This window comes from Pogoniulus pusillus, chromosome 29, assembly GCF_015220805.1.
Source record: "Pogoniulus pusillus isolate bPogPus1 chromosome 29, bPogPus1.pri, whole genome shotgun sequence".
NCBI classification, from domain to species: domain Eukaryota; kingdom Metazoa; phylum Chordata; class Aves; order Piciformes; family Lybiidae; genus Pogoniulus; species Pogoniulus pusillus.
This window is the reverse complement of record NC_087292.1, coordinates 6,216,886-6,234,564: the sequence shown is the minus strand read 5'-3', so window position 1 is coordinate 6,234,564 and position 17,679 is coordinate 6,216,886. Positions and strand designations below refer to the sequence as shown.

At 45.6% G+C, this 17,679-nt stretch overlaps 2 long non-coding RNA genes across 7 annotated transcripts; one reads left to right on the top strand and one right to left on the bottom strand.

Annotated features, from left to right (window-relative positions):
- Window positions 1-4,348: 4,348 nt before the first annotated feature.
- On the top strand, window positions 4,349-6,509 carry LOC135188317 (uncharacterized). Its single transcript, XR_010307655.1, has 3 exons — window positions 4,349-4,483; window positions 4,924-4,974; window positions 5,869-6,509. It is a non-coding gene; the product is annotated as an uncharacterized LOC135188317 (long non-coding RNA).
- A 2,000-nt stretch (window positions 6,510-8,509) lies between these two features.
- LOC135188457 (uncharacterized) lies at window positions 8,510-17,014 on the bottom strand. 6 transcript variants are annotated; one of them, XR_010307700.1, is made up of 7 exons: window positions 16,688-16,750; window positions 15,841-15,920; window positions 15,124-15,185; window positions 13,267-13,422; window positions 11,249-11,673; window positions 9,590-9,694; window positions 8,510-9,130 (listed from the first exon to the last, which is right to left on the bottom strand). It is a non-coding gene; the product is annotated as an uncharacterized LOC135188457 (long non-coding RNA). The 6 variants fall into 6 exon arrangements; XR_010307698.1 differs by lacking the exon at window positions 16,688-16,750 and adding an exon at window positions 16,953-16,991 and having other exon boundaries at window positions 8,510-9,694; XR_010307696.1 differs by having other exon boundaries at window positions 8,510-9,694.
- Window positions 17,015-17,679: the final 665 nt, after the last annotated feature.

Sequence of the window (17,679 nt, the reverse complement as noted above, 5' to 3'; positions counted from 1 at the left end):
TCTGGGGAAAGCACAAGAACTCTTGAAGCTGGATACCGAGGCATATAGGAGGAATGTATATATATTTAGTAAATGGCCATGACAAAAATAACTGCAGAATACACAGAGAATGGAAGGAAAAATATACATCTTGGCAAGCAGATTGTGTATTTTCGTTGTAGTTATAATGTATTAATTCTACATTCGAAGAGATCTTTTGCTTTAGGCAGAACAATTTCACTCTTCAAGAAAAAAAAGAACAAAAAAAGATTGAGGTCAAATAGCTGATCCTCAGCTTCTTTTTCCACACTATCTAGAACAAAATAACTGAAGGTGAGAATTGAACCTGGATCTCCCCAGGGTGATTTAATAGACTAATGCAGTTCTACTCATCCCACTGAGGCCTGGAAAAAAAATTGTGTTTCATAGGAGGAGACTTACAACAGAGAGATGAAACCAAACATGCTGCATTTAGATATATTTAAAGGAGATTTACCAGTTAATGTCAGCCAGCAGGAATTGTTTATTGTGGTGGCTTCACTTGTTTTGGTATGGAATGGTTGCACTAACATTGTTACCATAAGGGACATAAAACAGCATCAGATAAAGAGAATTTAGGAGCAAGTGGCAAAAAAACCCTCATCGGCCTGGGAGCTGCTGTTTGTTGAGCAGCATAAATGCAGTCAGTAAGTTCCCTGGGCCTCACTTTTCCCCACTGTAAAACGGAATCATAGAATTGTTCTGGTTGAATCCTCTTTAAAATCACCAGGTCCAGCCACTAACCCAGCACTGCCAGGTCACCACTAAACCATGTCCCTCAGCATCCCTCCAGGTTTCAGACTTTGAAACCCCTCCAAGGATAGTTTCCACCACTGTCCTGGGCAACCTGTTCCAGAGCTCGACAACCCTTTGTGGGGTAGAAATTGTTCCACGTGTCCAACTGTAAGAGTCTAAATCCTCTCTCTTGTTCATCACCAGAGATAAAGATTGCATCCTCTCTCCCTAATCAACAAAGATAAAGATTGCCTTTGTTAACCTCAGACTAGGTGCTTGGCCGAAAGTTCAGGGATGCAAATCAACAGACAATGCCTTGGAAACTCCTGCACCTCACCCTGGCTGGAATGCCCAGGATGCCTACATCTTATCTCAGCTACCCTGAAGAGAAAAGGCTTATGTGTATTCAGGGTATGGACAGTGCAGGGAGGGGGTGGAGGCCCCACCGTCTGCTGCTCTGGGTAATATGATCCCAGCTCTTTTCCTCCCCTGCTTCTTCTCTTCTTCTCCATGGTTCTTTCTCTCTCTCCCCCTTCTCTCTCTCTCCCTCTATTTTGTCCAACTTTATCCTTTACTAAATAGTTTTGTGGTGATCTATGGTCTCGTTTGCAACCTTAATTTCACAACACAGAAATCCATAAGAACAGATCTTGCTCCTCTGGACAGATACTGTTAATCTCTGTTCTCTGGACCTTGACACCAACCTAATTCTCCCCTAACATGACTTGAGTCTGCTTCCTCTTATCCTATGGCTTGTTACATGGGAAACTGGTTGCAACCCATTAATGGGACTTCATTTATTCTCAGAACCTGCTTTGAACATGGCATCTGCTCTGGACGCACACTGTGAGAAGAGCTTCAGACCAAGCTTGTTTTGAGTACTCCTGACACAAGCTGTACACAAAACATGCGGCAGTAAAACACCTGAGTGTTTAGAATCCAGGGTGGAACGTTGCAATTCCACTGATTGCAGTAAATACATGTTTGTGTTATACCATAATTGCTCAGCTTTTAAATCAAACAGCACAACAATTAGCACTTAGGTGTTCTTCATACACCTCAGCAACCCTCACTTCACCGAGTGCTTTCTAGGAGAGATTTTATCCCCTTTAAAAATTAATTTAAAGCAAATCTATTTCAAATATCTCCAAGCTTGTCACATCTCCAGGTACTACTTGACAATGCTATTGCCCTCGTTGAGCAGTCTGAGTCTAGAAAACCCTCCTGAAGTGAAGGCCCTTTTGCTCCACCACTGATTTATTTGGAAATACAAAGCATTGGACACATTCCAGTTATAATGGGATCCACCACTGCAGAAGCTGGGTGTATCTTTGAAATATTTTCTAGGTGAGGTGTGAACACATATTTATTAATAAACATTTGTTTCCAAAAGAAAAGACTGACTGGAAAGCTTAGAATATGAGAACATTAAAAAGAGCAAGATATTGAGAACAGCCCTGGGGAGCACTTGTGGGTGAAAAGCTGGGCCAGTACTGTGTACTCCCAGCCCAGCCCCAGCCATGTCCTGGGCTGAGCCCCAGCAGTGTGGGCAAGATGTGGAGGGAGGGGATTCTGCTCCTTTGCTGTGTTCTGCTGAGACCCCACTTGTGGTACTGGAGCCAGCTCTGGAATCCTCAGCACAGCACAGACCTGTTGGAGAGGGGCCAGAGGAGGCCACAACATGATTGAGGACTGGATCCCCTCTGCTGTGAGAACAGACTGAAAGAGTTGGCCTTGTTCAGCCTGGAGAAGAGAAAGTTTCAGGGAGACTTTCAGCCCTTAAAGGGGCCAATAAGAAAGCAGAGGGCAGGTATTTCAGCATGGCTTGATGTGACAGGACAAGGGGTGTAGGTTCAAACTAGAAAAGGGGATTTGGACTAGACAGAAAGAAGAAATGTTTTACGCTGAGAGTAGTGAAACATTGGCCCAGGTTTCCGGAGAGGTGGTAGATGTCTCATCCGTGGAACCATTCCAGGTGAGGTTATCTGGGGCTCTGCAACCTGCTATTAGTTGCAGCTGTCCCTGCTGACTGCAGTGGAGGATGGATTAGTTGATTTTTAAAGGCCACTTCCAACCTAAATCATTATATGATGTTGTGATTAGAGGCTGGGAAAATGGTGAGAAGAGAGCAGAGTATGCTGTACTGGGGCTACTTCAGCCTCATCTTTTTTACCTGCCCTTTTGGAGACCTCCAATCACAGGTCCCTGTCACGTTTTTGCTCCTGGTAGGCTGACCAGAGAGGAGAGGACATGGTCTGGCCACCTGGTCACAGTTACCTAAGGCAGTCAAAAAGTTCAGTGACTGTTTGTGGTTTCAAATCCCAGAACCCGTAGAGCACAAATCCAGGTTCTAAACATGAGGCTGTGACCTCTCCACTCACCAATAAAACATGCCCAAAGTCATAACAAACAAAGCATTACAATTCCGGGTGGCAAGGCATAAACCACTCAGATGTATTTTCTTTCTGGCCACTTAAGCAAATCTTAGCCTTTACCAAAAACTACTTCTGTGAACTGAGTTAGGAAAACAGCCCTGATTACAACATAGGCTAAAAAAAAAAAGAGTCAAATAAACTTAACCTAAGGTTTCTCGTGGGATGTTTCATGCTCTTGTTGTTACAGGGCAGAATATGGGCCAGGATAAACATGCAAGGGACACAAGTGTGATAATATAATGATACCTTTTATTAGCTCAAAGAAGAGAAAAGAATAACAGGACTTTGGATACATCAAAGGTCTTTTTTTTGTTGTTCTTTCTTCACTTTCAGGATGCAGAAAGGAAAAACCACAGCTTGTATATTCCTGACAACACTCATCTTGTCAGGAGCATGAACTCATGTTGGAGGCTTTTAATTTTTCTGGATAGCCAGGGAAGGAGGGGGAAGGGGAGAAAAAGAGTGGCCTTGTAGGAATCGAAGGACCTGGCTCTGGTTATACAACAATATGCATGTCGAGGCCATGCTTAACAGCACAAACAATAAACCTGGAAAGGGTCTTTGGCTACTCTCAGTGTGACACTGTGATAGCCCTGCTAAGCTGCTTTCCACGAGTGACGATCTACAGTAGATCATGGTCAAAGAAGGAGCAGAAAAATACTTTTGCAGGAGACAAAGGTGCTAAGATCTGAGTCAAAGATGGGTAAAGCTATCCAGATGAGTCAGCGGACAAGAGTCAGAGCTGCTAGAGAGGAAAAAGCCCAATCAGAACAAACATTGCATGAGGAGATAACCTGTGGGTAAAAAGGATGTGCTGGCAGCCTGGTGTCTGCTGGCTATAAGCAGACACAGCAGAGATGATGCAGTGGATTAATGATTTCTTTTCCGTCCTCTTAAATCTTTTTTCAGCCCCTGCCATCATTTATTACAGCTTCCTCACTTCATTATTCAGGCTGACAGAAGTGGAATAAACTTTACCTCACAGGTGTTTTCCGTTCCCCAGTGTTACAGGTTAAGCCCTCCTGGGTGGAGTGCTCTGGAAACCTCAGCCCCCAGGTGTCCCTGGTCTCTCCTAATGGGAGGACCACCCCCCAGGTGAGAGGTTAGCCGACTCCCACTTCCTGCCTGCAATCCTTTAAGAGGGAGACCAAGAGCCTGTTTTCTCTTTTTGCCACCTTCTCTCAACTGACCAACATCTCCTTGCTGCAGCTGCTCCTACTTGGCCACGTGGCCACCCCTGCTACCTTCCAGCCTTTACAAGGACACTCCATCTCCGTCCACTGCCATCAATCTGGGTTTGTATGTTTATTTTGTATCTGTTTTCCTTCCCTTATACCTCTGTAATCCTCCCTTACTATAAACACTTTTATTGATTGTTAAAGCTTTCTTTTTAACTTCCAAAGTGGTGCAGGACTGTTTCTTTGGGTGTTTTACCCCTTTCACTCTTTCTACCTAATTCCTTTTGAAAAGGTGGGAGGGAAAGGGGAGGCATCCTGTTAATAATCTTTGTTCCCCTGGGCTTTTGGTCTCCGAAGACTTCATGGATTTTGGTAAGAAAGATGTAGTTTTGGTAAAGAGCTGTGTGTGATTGCCAGGTCACTGCCCAGCCTGTAGCTACAAGTTCAGACAGTAGTTCATGTTTGGTCATAAGACTTGAATACAAATGCTGGACCACAATACTTAAAATGTTGCACAGCTTTTTAATGTGTTTTTCCATCTAATCTCTCTTTTTCAGTGGCTTTTACTCATGATGTCTTGAAGAAGAAGGCTGGAAGGAAACCTGGAGGTAAGTAAAACTTTTGCTTGCATTTAATTCCATGATATATCCCCATTAGCAGAATGTGTTATTGTGTCAATTGTTAGTCAGCTGTGTCAGAATTAGTTTCACTTGCTCCACCTTTGCTACCTAATCAAGTCTGGGTGATAGTGGTTTAGTGCAGTAAATATGCTGCAACCTCTAACGTTGTCAAAGAGTCATAGAATGGTGTGCTAGTTTGAAGCAGGCTGGAATGTTTTGGTGAGAAGAACTAGATTACAGGCTGTGGAAAGAAAACAATGGTGATGTCTGCTTTGCTTATAGGCTTGCTGAGATGTATAGGAACAAGAAATAAAAGCATTGGATAATCACTCTCGCTTGGGCTGCTGGCTGAGCTGCATCTCTCTAACCTCACCCTCCATTTTGGGCTAATCCACTTTGCTGCTTAACCTCTGGCCAAACCTCCATTCTTCCTTGGGACTGGGGTAAGGTTGAGAGGGGTAGGGGGAAGGTGTAGGGGCAGTTGAGAGCCCCTTCTGGGGACTCAGGTTTCTGGGAGGGGAGTTGTGTTTCTGTATTACCTTTTACCTTGTTTATTTCTGTCTATAACTGTTTATACTGTAACTATCTGCTTGTCTATTGTGCTAGCTGTAAATATAAGCTACATTAAGATTCCCAGAGCCAGCTGAGTCTAGTCTGGGTGAACCTCTTGTCCCCCACCCTTCTCAGCAGTTCCTTCTGAAATGCTGCTTCCTGAGTTAGTCATGACATGAAAAAGCCTTTCTGCTTACAGAAGTCTTATCACTTTAATTTGAAGTTCTGAGGAGCACAGAAGCTTCTGTTTGCAGATCCTTTTACAGCAGTATGGCCCAGGGGTATGATGTACTGTAAAATACTAATCATGATTATTGTTTTTCTAACCAGGTCTCACCAGTAGAGAATAAAAAATTGCCATCCTATGCCAGCAACAAAGATGTTTGAAAGGAGAAAGTTCCAGTAAGAGAGACACGTCCTGTGATTGCTGTTTGCTTCTTTATGCTTTACTCTTTATTGATGTAAAAAAATTAGTTTGTTCAGCTCTTTTTTTTTTTGTTTCCTTCTAAATAAATTATGTAACATTTTCTGTACTGTAAAAGATTGGTTTTTGTATTTGTTACAGATGTAGTAGTGGAAGTGTTGAAGGCAAAATAAAATATCTTAAAATAGGCTCATTTGAAATATTATATTTGTATTTGTGATGTTACAAAGCTACGTGTTGGTAGAGGAAATCTGGTCAAGAATGAACCAAGAATGTGATTAATCTTCCAAACAGTTTCTCTGCTGCCGAGACAATGTATGTTGAAAAATAAAGAATTCTGCTACTTGTCCTGGTTTTGTAGCCATGTCAGAAATGTTCAGAGTTCACTGGAGACTGCCTTCAACTTTCTTAGTGCTTAGTTAGAAATGTAGCTTGATTGTAGAGCTGGAACTGGTCAAAACTATTAAAATGAAAAATTATCATGGAGGTGTTCGTTATTTTGTTGTTTGCAATTGAGGGCTCAGGTCATAAGTGCAGACCCTCCTAACACTTCATAAGATAAGGCAAGTACAGCAGAAGTGGTGTCATGGCTTAGTTGAGTGGGGAGACATGAACGTGTATGGTAAAAGGTGCAGAGAAGAACTGAGAGTAAAAATAATGTATTATGCAAATGTGAAGTGAGCGCGTACGCAAAGGCGGAGTGAGCGCGTACGCTAATACGCAAAGATGCGCAAGTGAGCGCGTACGCTAATACGCAAAGGCGGAGTGAGCGCGTACGCTAATACGCAAAGACGCGCAAGTGAGCGCGTACGCTAATACGCAAAGACGGAGTGAGCGCGTACGCAAAGGTGAAGTGAGCGCGTACGCTAATACGCAAAGACGGAGTGAGCGCGTACGCAAAGGTGAAGTGAGCGCGTACGCTAATACGCAAAGACGGCAAGTGAGCGCGTACGCTAATACGCAAAGACGCGCAAGTGAGCGCGTACGCTAATACGCAAAGGTGAAGTGAGCGCGTACGCTAATACGCAAAGACGGAGTGAGCGCGTATGCAAAGGTGAAGTGAGCGCGTACGCTAATACGCAAAGACGGCAAGTGAGCGCGTACGCTAATACGCAAAGACGCGCAAGTGAGCGCGTACGCTAATACGCAAAGACGCGCAAGTGAGCGCGTACGCTAATACGCAAAGACGGAGTGAGCGCGTACGCAAAGGTGAAGTGAGCGCGTACGCTAATACGCAAAGACGCGCAAGTGAGCGCGTACGCTAATACGCAAAGACGGAGTGAGCGCGTACGCAAAGGTGAAGTGAGCGCGTACGCTAATACGCAAAGACGGAGTGAGCGCGTACGCAAAGGTGAAGTGAGCGCGTACGCTAATACGCAAAGACGGCAAGTGAGCGCGTACGCTAATACGCAAAGACGCGCAAGTGAGCACGTACGCTAATACGCAAAGACGCGCAAGTGAGCGCGTACGCTAATACGCAAAGGTGGAGTGAGCGCGTACGCTAATACGCAAAGACGGAGTGAGCGCGTACGCAAAGGTGAAGTGAGCGCGTACGCTAATACGCAAAGACGCGCAAGTGAGCGCGTACGCTAATACGCAAAGACGGAGTGAGCGCGTACGCAAAGGTGAAGTGAGCGCGTACGCTAATACGCAAAGACAAAGTGAGCGCGTATTGTAAAAATTATTCCCTCGTGTATGGTGAACCACAAAGGTGAAGAGGAGCGCGTATGGCAGTGAATGTGTATGTGAAAAGGCATGAACAAGTGTGGATAGAAAAGACTGGATAGGGCTGGGTGATAAGTTGGCCGATCTTGGAGGTCTCTTCCAGCCTGGTTGATTCTATGATTCGCGAAGGTGTACATGCTGGTGGGAGGAAGAAAATGGTGCAAGAAGCATTTATTGTAAATAAGAGACCAAATGTGTGAATTTATTTCCAAAGCCTCTGGGTTTGTGCAAGGCCTACCCAGCTTAGTGGACAGCTGAAATTGGTGTTGATAGAGGAAATGCAAAAGAAAGCAAAATACGTCAGTGAGCTGCAGCACTATTTATTGTAGCAGCTTTGGGTCATTCCACAGGTCACATATTTGCTTTATTGGATTAGCAGTGAAGACATCGTACACAGAGAGCAAATTCTAGTCTGACTTAGTCTAGCTTTTTAGCTAGGTGGAAGGAAAATGATGGGTTTCCTTTATCATAGCAAAGTGGTGACAGAAAGCTTTGCCCCAGGGTTATGGTTGGGTGTTACCTGCCCCCCTAACCTTAGGAAAATCACTCAGACTGGACTCATGTGATCTGGAACTTGACTGAAGCTTTACATTTACAGCTTAGCACAATATACAAGCAATTATTTACAATCTATACAGAAATACACAAGTTACAAAGTAATACAGAAACACAGCAGCCTTTCCAGAAACCAAAGTCCCGAGGAGTGGCTCTTAACAACCCTTTCACCTTCTCCCCACCCCTCTACCTTATCCATGACTTTGCCTTATGTTCAAGGTGAGTTTTGTGTGGTGGGCCTGAGAGGTTAGGAAGCAGATGGATTAGTCACACAGCAGGTTAGGTTAGGGAGAAGTGCAGCCCAAAGACAAAGAGCAAACTACCATATCTACATTTATGTTCTCCCCCAAATTGAATCTTCTCTGACACTTGGCAGAACAGAGACAATTCACAGGTGTATTTTTTCTCACTTTCCTAACAGGAAATAAGACTTGTGTTACATTTACAGTGACCTGGAGCTCCAGGGGCAGACTAATATCTCACCTAAACAAACAGACACTATTTCTTCTCTGATAAATGCAGACAGGCTGAAAGCAAAAGCTGATTTGGCTGCAGCCTTCCCAGCTCCTAGTAGCAAGTAGGGGAGTTATCAACGATGTGCAAACCTGTGAACATCAACACAAGGATCCTTGATGCATCCCAGGATGATGGTGCAGAAGGTTTGGAGTTGCAGGTCAGCATGTGCAGTCCATCTTTGATTTTTGTTTTAATGAAATGATCATTACCTCATCTCTTCTGGACCTCAGTGGGGTTCTCTCTCAGGGTGAATAGGGAGTTTCATCACTCAAGCCATGGTAGGGCAGAGATGACTCACTCACTCACTTCTGCTGAACATCTCCACCTTCTTGGAGTCTGAGGTATTTTCCCAAGTGCTTCCCATGCACCTCTCTGGAGACAGGGAGATAATTTTGAGCTTTATTTGTGGATTTTAAAGAAAACAAACTCCAAACTTTGTGAAATGACTCTGGAGGACAATAACTTGCAACACATGTCAAGATTGTTCAATGTCCAATTGACAAGAGAGCCTTCAGAAATAATAAACCCCTACATGTGCTTGCTTGTAAAACAAACAATTCAGATACTATTTTTCTTGGATTTTTCTTCCTCCATACACTACATCATGCTTTGCCCAGAAATGATATCCCATTCATGCCTCAAAAATCAGAGAAATAACCCAAAATTGATGTAGAAATACACTGATTGCAAAACCCCAACCCATATATGCATCACACTGAACATGCAGGCAGAAAGCAGAAGTGAGTAGTATGGTTTCACACCCATAACTCCAGTTAACTGCCAGTGTCAAAGGCACCAGCAAAACCTGCCTATCCCAGCAGCAGAATTCACCTATCTGCTACCCAAAACCTCACTCCGGTCAGCAGCAACTGTTTTCCCGATATAAACAGGCTCTGCATCAGACCCTCAGCTTTCCCCAGCACAGGATTGGACCTCCTGAAAATAACCAAAGAGAGCACAATTTAGAGCTGAAGGCAGCAAGGCTCCCAATCTGGGAAATGCTTGGCTCTCAGAAATGCCAGAAAGAAACAAAAACTTATCAGCTTCTTCCCTGTACATCTTTGCCCTTGTCACAAAGAAAGTGGCTCAGGTGGTGGAGTACCTCTGTGATACCTCAGGGTGAGTATCCGTGCCAAGATGCCCCTCTGTGTAGCACTTCTCTGAGCCTGAACATCCCACAGGATCATAGAATTACAGAATGTTTCAGACCAAAAAAGACCTTCAAGTCCAAATTCCCTTCAATCATCTGAGACATCTCCAACTGAAGTAGGTGGCATAGACCCCCCAGACAACTGACCTGCGGTTCCAGGCATAGGTCACCTACCACTTCTCTAGGCAGCCTGGGACAGTGTCGCGCCAGCCTTGCTGTAAAAAGTTTCTCCTTTTTGTCTAGTCTAAAACTCATTCTCTGAGTTTGGAACCATTGCCCCTTGTCCTGCTACAACAGGCACTGCTTATAAGACTGTCCCTCTTTGCTTCCAGCATAGGAAAAAGTAGGCTTTGAGTTCCTGTGAATTAGACAAAGCCTTCCTTTATGGACAAAACCAGTACAGCAGCAGGAGGAGTGAAACCCAGAGTGGAACAAATGCCCACAGCAGAAGATATTCTCTTAGGGAGCAGCAAAGAGACAGCAACAAGCAAGGGAAAGATGTTGCTGGAATGCCTCTCTTTAACTGTTGTTTTGGCTTTTCACGAGACCACAAGTCTGTTCATGTTAAGCACAGACCTTGCTCTCTCCCTGGCTACTTCCAGGAATCAGCCATCAGCAGTTGACAATTAGAAGCAACACGAGAGCTGCGGCTGGCCAGGCTCAGTTGGTCTGAGGTTCCTGGTTTGTTGGGTTGGTTTTGTTTTTTTTTTAACTAGAGGAGGAGCTGTTGACCTTCAGCTTTTCTGTGTCACTTACTGCCATGGCACTGAATAGAGGTATTTTAGGATGACCATATCTGTTTACACCAACAGTTACAACATATCCCCTAGAAATCTCACTGTTGGGTGGAAAAGTAACACTCCAATCGGTTGTCACTTCTACTTGCGTGGATGCTTTCTAATCACCTCCTCAATAAGTCTGCTAGACCAGGGCTGAATTTGGGAAAGCAACTGAATTTTCATTCCCTGAATCTGTTTTGAGGCCCCCAAAACTTCCTGCTGAAGCTCAGAGTGAAACCCTATGCCAGCCTCAAACGAGTGAGAATTTTCTGTGACTGTGGTTTCAGCTGGTTTTGCAATTAGGTTTGTGTCCTAGTTTCGTTCTGAATTTCAGCTGATGCTCAGCTCAACTAAATCAGAACCTTAAAACTAAACTGAACCCCATGTGAGCCTGTCCTAGGAACTAACTTGTTTTTATTTGCTATTCTCTTCCCCACCTCGTTCCCAGTCAAGTCAAATGCTTCTCTAACCACTGCCCATTTCTTTGTAGCTGAAGAGAAAGAATCCACCCAGGACATTTGGAGGTCTTTCCCTTCAAAAGTACAGTACTCAGTGGCTTACCTTTCAGTCCTCATGCAGTTCAGAATATACAAAAGCAAGGAGGTTTGTTTTCCAGGAATGTGCACTCATTACTGGGCTGCTTGCAGTCTTAGCATCCTAGGCTCAGTCTCCACCACAAAGCCACCCACAGATGACTGGTGTGCATTAGAAGAAGGCTTGTCTGATATGATGGCGTTTTGTAGCCAGGCTTAGAAGCACTTTCCTGCTTTATTACTAGTCCAGAGCATGAAAAAGCAAGAGAGAGAAGCAAGCATTGAAAAGAAGAGTGGTCTTCGCAGCTCTCCAGGACTCTGAAGTCAAGAAGCTAAAATTGAGTCAGAAGCTGAGAATCCAGAAGTCACAGCAAAGAGCCTGCTCACCTGTGCTGAAGTTTGGTGGATGCACTTGTGGATGAGTGTTTCTTCAGTCAAATGGGTCATCTCCACCTGTGTCAACAAGGAGTAGAGAAAGTTAATGCTACAGGAAAAATACAGCATGGACAAAGAGATGAGCTGGTTTTGGTTATGCAGCAAAGAAATTTGGTGGGATTAAGGGGTGCAGCTCGCTCATGTCCTCATTTTCCAGCAAGGTGAAGAAAAGGAATGAATGTCCAATAAAAGGGGGAAAGGCTTTTGGAGGACCATGCCAGTCAGGCCAACAACATGGCCTGGGAAAACTCAGTTTGATTTTAATGAAGTGGGAAGTGTGTCTGGGACTCCAAATAATGCTTTGTGTTGTATATAATGTTACACAGAGGCCCGGTTAGGGTCCCGAGTTAGGATGCCTGTAGGGAAAACTCAGCAGGAGTCCCACTCAAAGCACTAAACAAATGAATGAGTGAACTTCAGCACCATTCAGGTATTTACAGGAGTTTTGTTATGATTGTTCAGGTACATAAAATAACAAATCAACATCAAACCTTAGCTGCATTTCCTTTGTGCAACTAATGGTTTAAAACTACAAATATCCATTTTTCTCATCAGTCTTAACCTATCCTGCCTTGCCCTGCCTCATCTTCTCCAACATTTCATTCTTTCCTCCATAACCTTTACAGAGGCTCATTCATGTGCAGCTTCAGGTGCACCTTACCTGTCAGGTAAGTTATTCAACTTGCTCATTTTGCTAAAAAAGCTCAGGCTACAATAGCATTTGTCTAAAGCATGCTAGGTATTAACAGAAAGCTTTGCTTAGAGTTACAATCCAAAATGTTGGATAATGAGTTAATGTCATCTTTAAATTGAAAAAAAAAAACACAAAAGGGACTTCAGGGTGCTGGTGGAGGAGAAGCTCAACACAAGCCAGCAGTGTGCACTTGCAGCCCAGAAAGCCAATCAGAGCCTGGGCTGCATCAGGAGAAGTGTGGCCAACAGGGCAAGGGAGATGATTGTCCTCCTCTACTGTGCTCTGGTGAGACACCACCTGGAGTACTGCATCCAGTTCTGGAGCCCTCATTACAAGAGGGATGTGGAGATGCTGGAGCATGTCCAGAGAAGGACCACGAGGATGATCAGAGGGCTGCAGCACCTCTGTTATGAGCAGAGACTGAAAGAGTTTGGGCTGTGCAGTCTGGAGAAGAGAAGGCTCCCAGGTGACCCTCTTGTGGCCTTCCAGGATCTGAAGGGGACTACAAAACAGCTGGAGAGGGACTTTTTAGACTAAGATGGAGTGACAGGACTGGGGGGAATGGAGCAAAGCTGGAGGTGGGTAGGTTCAGACTGGATGCGAGGAGGAAGTTATTGAGCAGGAGAGTGGTGAGAGGCTGGAATGGGTTGTCCAAGGAGGTGGTTGAAGCCCCAAGCCTGGAGGTGTTTAAGGGCAGGCTGGCTGAGGCTGTGGGCAGCCTGTTCTAGGGTAGGATGTCCCTGCACATGACAGAACTAGGTGATCTTTGTGGTCTCTTCCAACCTTGACTGATTCTATGATTCTAAATCAGATTATCAGATCCTGGGAAATCTGAAACTATCTCAGTATCTGTCCAGTCTGCACAGAAATGTTGCTGCATTGACAGTGGCTCACGTGAGGCACTCTGGTCAACATACCTGTTAGATGGCACTGAAGATCCTTTCTGGACTGTGTTTCCCTCAGTGGATACTGAGTTTGAAGGAGATGTTGAGGAGTTCTGCAGGTAGTTGGGGCATGCATCTCGCCTGGGGCTACTGGATGTGCTCTGGGCTCCCATCATCGAGTTTGGCCAACTGGATTAAAAGGAAAATATCACCTTGTAACAAGTTTTTAAACTGTATAAACAATGGTCAAGTGTATGTAGTGAGTAAAATATGAAAAAAAAAAAGTTATAAGCTTTTACAGACAGTTGGCACTGGTCCAGGCTCTGCATTCAGTCAAGGTACCAGACACCTTCCACATCATGTGAAGGATCTGGAAAACCTGATGAAATTTCCACTTCTCAGCTGAGAGTGTCAGCTTGTGTATGGGTTCAATTATTTTTTAAGAGCTATCAGATAATAAGAGGCACACAAAGCTCTCCCTGTGACCCTCCCTCTCACATATGCAGATGGGCACCACCCAAATCAGATCCACACTGGATAGTGTGGGTAGAACAAAGGGAAATGGTTATTGAACCAGAAACAAAATCAAGAGAAGGGGGGGGGGGGGGGGGGAGGGGGGGAGAGAATCATCACATGCAATGTGATTACGTAACTCTCCCTCCTTCTTCCACCCTTTTCAGCAACTTGCTAGGAATCCAAACCACAGGGCAGATATTTGGGATGGGGAGCCAGGGGAAGAGAGGAAGACAGAGAGGAGGAAGGAGATAACCTGTCCTGCTCAAGTGAAAGCAGAGAGCAGGGATGCTGAGCAGTACCTCAGGCAGTGTCCAGAAGCCATGGTGCAACCCTCCCAGCCAACCACCTGTGTCACATCACGTGCTGAGACTCACATCTGGCAGAAGGGTCTGGAAGTACTTTTCTAAGACCAGGACTCCTTTTTCACAGAGATAACTTGGTCTGAGGACCAGAGCAATGACTTCTCAATGCAGGTCTAAATTCCCTGAAAAGGAGGCTCAGGGGAAAGCTGCTCTACATGGGCCAGCAATGTGCCCTTGTGGCCAAGCGACCCCATGGCATCCTGGGGTGCATCAGGAAAAGTGTGGCCAGCAGCTCCAGGGAGGTTCTTCTCCCCCTCTACTCCACCCTGGTGAGACCACACTTGGAATACTGTGTCCAGTTTTGGGCTCCCCAATTCAAGAGAGACAGAAAGAGTCCAGTGGAGAGCCACAAGAATGACTGGGGAACTTGAGCATCTCCCCTACACAGACTGAGGGCCTTGGGGCTGCTTAGTCTGGAGAAGAGAAGACTGAGAGGAGATTTTTATCAAGGTGTACAAATATCTGAGAGGAGGGCATCAAGTAGTGGATGGGGACAAGCTCTTCTCACTGGTCAGCAGCAACAAGACAAGGAGCAACAGCTACAAACTGGAACAGAGAAGGTTTCACCTCAAGAAGAGAAAACTCTTTACAGTGAGTGTAACAGAGCCCTGGAACAGGCTGCCCATGGAGGCTATGGAGTCTCCTCCTCTGGAGACTTTCAAATTCTGCCTGGATGCACTCCTGTGTGAGCTATGCTAGGGACCCCTGCCTTGACAGGGAGGTTGCACTTGGGGATTTCTAGAGGTCCCTTCCAACTTCTGAAGTTCTTTGATTCAGGACAACCAGGTAATCAGGCCTGGATTTAGTCCTGCCCTTTTTACAGCTTTACAAGTGAGCAGAAAGAAGCAGCTAAACAGAGAGGAGCTCAGCCTAAGTCAGAAGGCCCAGCCAGCACCCAGGGGTGATGTTAGAGTGACCATCAACTCTCTATCCTGCCTAACCAGAGGGTCACCAAGCCCCTCAGCCTTTAGAACCCACTCCCATTCATCCAGTGCACACCACAAGTACTCACCAGTGATGCCAGGAGGAGGATCCCTCTGCCCAGTTGGCCACAGCTTAAGACTTCTGCCTGTCCTGGGGCAGATTATAAAGGGGAGTGGGCAGGGAGGGCAAAGTGGTCACACCTGGGGTAGGAGGAGACTCTAATAGAGCCCAGGTGCTCTGGGTGATTTTAGAGTGACTATCAACTCTCTATCCTGCCCAACTGTTACAGAGGGGGATTCTCAATACCTACACCTATTTGGCAGAGGGCAGAAATTAATTGGGGCAAGATAATTTTATATAACAATATAGATTTATTGATCTCAATATCCTGAACTCTCACCACCCCCAATCACTGTATATGAATATTAAATTTCTTTACATGGTAATAAAAACAGTCTAGGATAAAATATGTACAGAAACTTGTTAATTATCTAACAAATATTCAAACTATAAACAGAGAGAGGAGTTTTCCCCATGGCTTAATGCCATTTGGGGTCTCTATGCTATTTGCCCAGCAGAGCAGACTGGAGCTGATTCTGCTCTATGGCAGAGATATCTTATATTTACACAGGTATTGAAACTTTTACTCACAATTCTTATTAATCACCCTCCAGGGCTGCCTCACAGCCTGTGCCTAATGTCCAGACTTCTGGGGATCTCTGCCTGTGGACTTTGAGGCTGGAATCCTCCCGGCTTGAGGGGAGAGGATAAATCTTCCCAGCTTCCAGGGAAATAGGTTTCTGACCTTTTTCTCCTGGCAAAGAGGCAATCTCTGCCTGTAGTGCTGCTGGCTTCTTCTGGATGCTTCTGTCCAGGACTTCTCAGCTGGTAGGATCTGAAGAAAATATCGTGCTGTGTCTAGCATGGTTGTTCAGAGCTAGCAGGCTGTGTGTGTGTGCAGACAATCCAAAGCCTGCTTCCTGGTTATCTCAGTGGCAACAGCTCTTACCAGGCAATGGTTAGGCAGCGAGCATGTAAAGTGTGTGTGGCTGCTGGGAGTCTGAGCTCCGTAGGTAAAGGCAATACAGGATCCGGTCCTGATAACACAATAGCTTGCAGATGTGCACAGCTGTCTTAGGAGACTATAGGCTCCTCATATATATACATGTGCAGGTTTAAATGAGCTTTGCAAGAAAGGTATGCAGGCAGGTGAGCTGTGAATGAGTCAGAGCATGAGGTCTGGGCCTCTGAGCATCTGAGTGGCTGAGCTACGCAGGGTCTGTGCCTGAAGGTCTGAGCTGAGCACTTTGCTTACCTGTGCACCCCTATTTATTAAACGTGGGCCAAGATCAATGGCCTCTTTGGCCACTAGAATGAACAATCAGGTTGGCAGTTAGCCAAACCTTACCATAATAGGCAGAAGGCTCTTGCCTGCACTTTCCCCAGGGAGACATGAGCTGGGTGTGTGTGGGCTTATACAACTCATTTACAACCAGGGGTCCTAGCAGAAAAACATGACCAAGCATGGCAAGGCACAAACAAGCCTTTTCAGGCCTACAGGCCCTCCACAACACTAACCAGAGAGGTGCCACCAAGCCCCCCAGCCTTTAGATCCCACTCCCATTCATCCAGTGCACACCACAAGTACTCACCAGTGATGCCAGGAGGAGGATCCCTCTGCCCAGATGGCCACAGCTTGAGGCTTCTGCCTGTCCTGGGGCAGATTATAAAGGGGAGTGGGCAGGGAGGGCAAAGTGGTCACACCTGGGGTGGGAGGAGACTCTAACAGAGCCCAGGTGCTCTGGGTGATTTTAGAGTGACTATCAACTCTCTATCCTGCCTAACCAGAGGGTCACCAAGCCCCCCCAGCCTTTAGATCCCACTCCCATTCACCCAGTGCACACCACGAGTACTCACCAGTGATGCCAGGAGGAGGATCTCTCTGCCCAGTTGGCCACAGCTTGAGACTTCTGCCTGTCTTGGGGCAGATTATAAAGGGGAGTGGGCAGAGAGGGCCAAGTGGCCACACCTGGGGTGGGAGGAGACTCCAATAGAGCCCAGGTGCTCTGGGTTGGGGGGAAAAAGGGCCAAAATGGGTTGGGTGGGGTGGAAAAGGTGCAGATATGGTGTTCCAGTGGGATCTGCTATAGGCGATCCTGCTCTGGCATGGAGTTTGGACTCGATGATCTTTCCAGATCTCTTCCAGCCCCTAACATTCTGTGACTCCATTGCACTGTAGTCACTGAATATCTGGGGGTCAGGGTTAAAGTTCTGTGATTCTCACTCTCTACAAGTCCCTGAAAGGAGGTTGGAGTAAGTTGGAGTTTGATCTGTAGAGTAACAAGAAATAGGACAAGAAGAAACAGCCTCAGGTTGAGCCAGGGGAGGTTTTGGTTGGACATTAAGTAAATTTCTTCCCCAGAAGGGTCATCAAGCCCTGGAACAGGCAGTGGTGGACTCCCTATCTCTGGAGAGATTTGAAAACTGTGTAGATGTGGTGCTGAGGGGCATGGGTTAGTGTGGGACTTGGATTCCTTCTAACCAAAATAATTCTATGATTGTGTGAAATCAAGAAGAAACACCTGGATGTCATCAATGGACTTGGATTCTACACTGAAGTGAGCTATTTTTAATTATTCAGTAT